This window comes from Etheostoma spectabile, chromosome 21 (genome assembly GCF_008692095.1).
Source record: "Etheostoma spectabile isolate EspeVRDwgs_2016 chromosome 21, UIUC_Espe_1.0, whole genome shotgun sequence".
Classification (NCBI taxonomy): domain Eukaryota; kingdom Metazoa; phylum Chordata; class Actinopteri; order Perciformes; family Percidae; genus Etheostoma; species Etheostoma spectabile.
In genome coordinates, this window is record NC_045753.1 from 11,029,863 (window position 1) to 11,035,862 (window position 6,000).

A 6,000-nucleotide genomic window follows, 5' to 3' on the forward strand; every position below is an offset into this window, starting at 1 on the left:
GTAATACTTAGATTACAGTGATGTTGTCATGGTGACATGGTTGTAATGTAACTTTACAGCATTCTACTGTAAAAATCATATACAGTAGTGTTACTGTGAAATCTAAAGGAAATAACTGGAGATTTCACAGCCGTCATTTACAGTGTACTTAAAGGGGAACGCTGCAGTTTTTCAGCTTAATTTACCTTAACTGAACAGCTTCCGAGTCATGGAATAGTTACATGACTTTTTTCGAGTTGAATGGTGGTCGTCTCGCTCCCCCCGAGCGCCTGTGAGCGGAATAACCCATATTATCTCAATAATTAACACATATGGTTGCGCGCTTTACTATGAGAAGTATAGAGTTTAATTTGAGTTTCTGCTCCTCCTCTTGCAGGCTGTGAATTATTCCACAGATGCTTTCTACTGTAATCTATTACTCTGCACTGCAGCATGTTCTCCTGACCTCCAGTCAGAGGGCTGGTGTGCAACGATTGATTTTTCCAATACGAGAGACAAATCAATAGACTGAAAAGTTCAGCGAGGTTTCGGGAGTTGTCTGTTTTGAACGTTCAGAGTGGGAAATGGGTTCCAGCCCATTATTTCTTTTTTTAAAGAGAATCTGTGTTGTCTGTTCTCCATCTATGTTATCTCAGTGGATGCAAATTGAATTTCTACTATCTCTGAATAATGTATAAAAAAAATAAAAGTGGGGTTACAAGTTTAGTTGCATACTTCTTGCAGAGGATCCCGTTTGGTGTTTCCTTTTTGTATAAGCTTATAAGTTTTACTTTGTGCTTGGACTTTAAACACGTTCAATAAATTGACTGAAATGATAATAAAGCTTACACGTTAAAGTCACCACGTTGACCGAGCATGCTTTCTAACACCTAATTAAGATGATTAGAAAATAACAAAAGTATTTTTGCGTCAATATTCACTTACATTTCAATTGCACTGCTCATCTGTGGTAATGCTGAGCGGTGTTTATGTCTTCATCTCCGTACACAGCTCTCTAAATGACTGTTCGGTCTCCTGTGTGCGACTCAAAAACACAAACACACAAACGAATGACTTCACATCCTGAATTCAATTGTACAAAATCATTCATCCAAAAGGTTTGTCCATGAGTCTCAGCAATCTTTATATAGAAAAGCTCTGTTGTGTCATCAGCAGCATGATGCAAAAGCTCAATCCATAACACTCACTGACAATAGTTTCTACGATATCACATGTGACGTCATAGGATCATTGCGTCAGGGAAACTCAATCTTATGGATCCGTGTTGCTCTGTAGGGCTGCCAACCACTCAAGTCGGCCACTTATGATCTGTACCAGCCGACCCTGACATAACAGGCTAAGACTGGCCCACAAACTTCACATGAGGAGGAAAACTGGAGCGGTGGATGGGTTGAATAAACAATGGATTTTTTTTTTTTTCTAATAAACTAACACAACAATTAGAACACACCAACAACTTTAAGTCACGTTCTGCAAGTTAAGTAACGTAAGAAATGTACAGATTAAAACGATATTCAGACCATTGAACATGGCAGCACACATCTTTTTGCTATGTAAAGATATAGTAGAGTAATAACGCACACTCCCAGAACACTGTTTCTCCTGAACATCAAGTAAAGACCCTTTAAGTAGTTTTCTTGGTTTTGTTGCCCAACCTTAACAAAACTGCGACCGCTTTACAACGTTAACAACTTGGTTTGAAAGTGACTTTTAAGTTTAGATCTGGATTTGAGGACAGAACAATGCTCCCGTGGGTTGTATTTTCTACCACTCTAATAGTGAAACTCCCCTATGGTTCCTATTAGAGGATAGGAAAAACGACCTTTGTGGTTGCATGGTTTTGAGGACATGTTGAGTTTTCCCCTCTGGGAAATATAGTATGCACTTGCTTGTGTGATTTCGCATATTTTGTAAAAACAAATAAACAATAAAATACTCAAGTAGAAGCACAGACACTCATCACACAGCAAAACCCAAATGATACTTACTTGAACTTGAATGTTTGTCACAAATTCAGAATGATTGCAGGTCGGATTCAAACCCGCACCGCTGCAGGACTCAGGCAACATGGGGCGAACTCTCTTACTGGGTGAGCTAGACCCCCCCCCCCAATAATTAGAGGTAATTATTGGATACAATGTTTAAACTTCCCAGCACTATCACTACATGTTTCACAATGGCAGCTCATTAACTCCAGTTAAAAGTGGATTTGCATGACCAAACCCTGGAATGTTCTTCCATTTTTAGCCCAAAGCAACAAATTTGGATTATACTGACTTTAATAGCTTGTGTTTGCGCAAGTAGGAATCACATGACCTGCAGTTCCAACTGCAGCTACTGAACCGAAATCACTACACACCCCAGATCTGCTCATGGGGGCTTGGTACTGGTGATGCTTTGTTCAGTCCAGCACTTCAGTATCCCAGGGTAAAACGAACCTTGCAGCCTGTAGAAGACGCTGGAAGGACTTTAATGTCTTTACTCCATGCATTTATTTTCTCACAAGTCAGATTTTGTCCACTTCTTGCAAAAGGATGTACACCACAACAGGCCTTTCCACTCAGCTCTCTGTTTGGAATCTAGCTGCTAAATATTTAGAGGTAATTAACTAACAATCTGCCTCCATGCTGTGTGCCGGGACGGTCCGGCCTCTGCTGGGCTTGTTTCCTTCCCGTCTGGCTCGACTCACCGCAGAGCTGCTGCTGTTGTGTTTGTGTCAGAAGGCTCCAGCGGCTGCAGAGTTATTGCAGGAGGAAGCCAAGGAAACCCAGCCAGAGTCAGTGTGTGTGTGTCTGTGTGTTTGTGCCAGTCAGGAATAAATGTGACGACATATAAATCTGAGCAATAAAGGATAAGCAACAGAAGGTGAAAGTGCAAGCCATTAATTATACCTTGTATTGTATTTAACGTATGTATTTAAACCTGCTCAACAGTTTGGGCTCTCAGTCTTAATGTGTGTGTGTGTGTGTCTGTGTGTGTGTCTGTGTGTGTGTTTTGCATTTGTTTGACCCCATAGCTTGTTGTACATATGCGAGTGTTTACTGAACATGCAGGTGGGAATTTTAATGTCCAGATTTTGAAATAAGTATCAGTGACTGTGTATTTATGTTTCTGAAATATCAGATTTTTTTGGGTAGATTCATAACATCAACCTCATTTCTCGTCCGCTACGTACTACTCTAAAAGGTTTTCTGCACAAATGTCGCTTAAAACTGGAGAAAACGTCCATTCATGACAAGCTTCTGGCAGACGAGGACATCACTGACCAACACAAAGCAGATAAGACGCCATCAACAGGGGACCCAATCTAACGGAGTGCTACCTCGAATAAAAAGACAGATTTTTATGTGTTGAACACATTGGAAACATTCAAGATAATGTAAGTACATAACTCAACACATTTCTTGACATGGGGGTAGTTGCACTAAGGGTACAATTGGTTCATTTACATTTTAGCATAGATTTAGCATATTATTTAAGCAGTTGCACATTTTGTTTCCCCATCCTGTACATATTTAAATATTTGTTCTTTTATATTTATTATATTTTCTATTATATTTATATTCTGTGTTGTGTGACTAATGTACGTGTGCTGCTGTAACACTGTAATTTCCCATTTTTGGGGATCAAGAAATATCTATCTATCTAGTTGTTTTTAGACATTATAATGCAAACAAAGTTACATATTACATCTTTGGCGAATCTCCTGACTGCTGTCTTATTTGAAATGAATCAAAGTGAAACAAATGCAACACCGAATTACTAACATGTTACTTTAAAGTGTTCCTGTTTGTTCCTGCTTTCTGTGACTGAAAGAAATGATTTCCCTTAACCTTTATGAGGAAAAGAAGTTTCACTTGAGTTTAGTTCCACATTTTGGATTTCCAGAAACAAGAACACCGGGATCCAAAGCACAGCCTGTCCAGACACCTCGGTCCGGTTCGGACCCGCCCGGCCTCTGGGGGCCACTAGTGCGATTTTTAGATCCTGAATTTGTTTTTTTCTGAACGTCCTGTCGCAACATTTGATCACTCTGAACCTTCAGGGCCGTTCAGCTGCTCCCGCTGCGTCTCATCAGTCCGAGAGAAGACGGCATGTAGAGGGGATGTTCATCCATCTCTGTCTCTCTGTTTTGGTGTGTTGATGTTGCCACCCTCTTCGCCATGGAGACGTGCTCCAGAGGATCTCAGAGAGCGTGAGCGCATCAATGATCTCAAGACTCGAATGAGCGGGAGGAAGTCAGTTTGTTCTCTATAGTTCCTCACGGGCCTTGAAAGATTTCCAAAGTTCTTTAAATGGGTTCCAGGGAGGATTCAAATGGACATTGAAGAGTTTCCAGTGGTCTTTGGAGGGATTAGAAAACCCAACTCAACGTTACTTTGTGCTAACACAAGATCCCCTTGGATCCACCTTGTTTTGGTTTGCGGAGACGTGCGAAATCAGCAAAATTTCTGTTTTTTTCAGCCATAACTGTAACCTTTAAAGATATATAGTTAAACACGGATGTCGGCCCTATCTGTCGTCTCTGCTGTGAGTACTTTATGTACTGTGTTGCTTTGCTTCTTTGATAATTACCATCAGGAAGAGCAACTTGTCACCGCCAGTCGGACTTACTGCTGGTTTGGGTGTTGTCATTTTCTTTAACCCTCAGGTTTTCCTGGGGTCATATTGACCCGTTTTCCTATATCAATGTTCTTTTTAATTCCCCAAAATAACATGATTGATTCCAACGCTCTTTGCCAAGTACAAATCTCTACTTTCATTAATTTTGGGTCTTATTCAATTTTATAGCATTTGAAAAACAAGTTGAAGTGTTGTTGAAATAGTGTTGAGTAAAAGTTGACATATTCCAGTCTGTGATTATCCATCAACATCCATTCCTTTAATTTTAGTCTCAATAATTCCTAATTTCTGCTTTTATAACTCAAACATTAGGCATAATTTCCTATAAATGAGGTTTACTAACCATAAATTCCAAAAGTAAATGTAAAACTAAAGTTAATAAGTTAGTATTACTTAGTGTTAAAAAAAGTCCAAAAAAAAGTGACAAACATTGAAAAAAAAGCATCAAAAGGGTTGAAAAAAGGGACAAAAACAAAAAGTTAAAAACATTGAAAAAAAGCAACAACAAAAGATTTTCAATTTGACGGGAAGACAACACGAGGTTAGTCTGTGGCCCAACAGGTAAATCTCTCTGGCCATTTAATTAAATCATGAGTTTTTTTATATAATAAAGCAGTCTGCATTTCATAATATGTATGTTCTCATTTCCTTTAGCCTTGTTTATAATTCTTTGGATTTCCTTGTATTTTTAAGATGAAATTCATATGAAACTGTGAAACAATGTTCCACTTCCGGCATTTGTGCTGCTTGGAAGTGATGACTGAGCCCATGAACAATCTCAACATCCATTTAAAACCTGTTCTGGGGTCCATTCTTCATCACAAAATCTTCCTCAAGAAAAAGGTCTTTGCCCAGTGGGCATGGATTTGTAAATGTTCTGTGATGGGAAAATTACATTTAAGCTTGATTTCATATATCCTATAATACAAATGTATAATTATTCATAATGCTTTTCAAGTTGTATGACTTTTAAAGTCCTTCCCTGTGTGTCCTCCCTGAAGGAGAACACACAGTTAGTCTTTGCAGTTTTTCCTTATAGAAGGATACATGAAATCATGCTTAAATGTAGTTTTTCCATCAAAGTTCAAAAATCTAATTTCTCCCAAGCACTTTAAAGACTTCTCGTCCCTGCTGCTATTGACTTTGAAAACATGCAGTTAACATGTTTGTTATGAGTCATGCATTTAAAATGAGTTATAATTGACATTAAACAGATACAAAATGTAATAAATGAACAAAAGCGTATGACATCAGTAACGCACGACAGCTCATCATTCCTGTTTATGATGTGACGTCCGCTAGAGGCCATTCAAACACTGAGCTTTGCTTTTCCTGGAAGCCCATTCTGTGTGTGTGTGTGTGTGTGTGTGTGTGTGT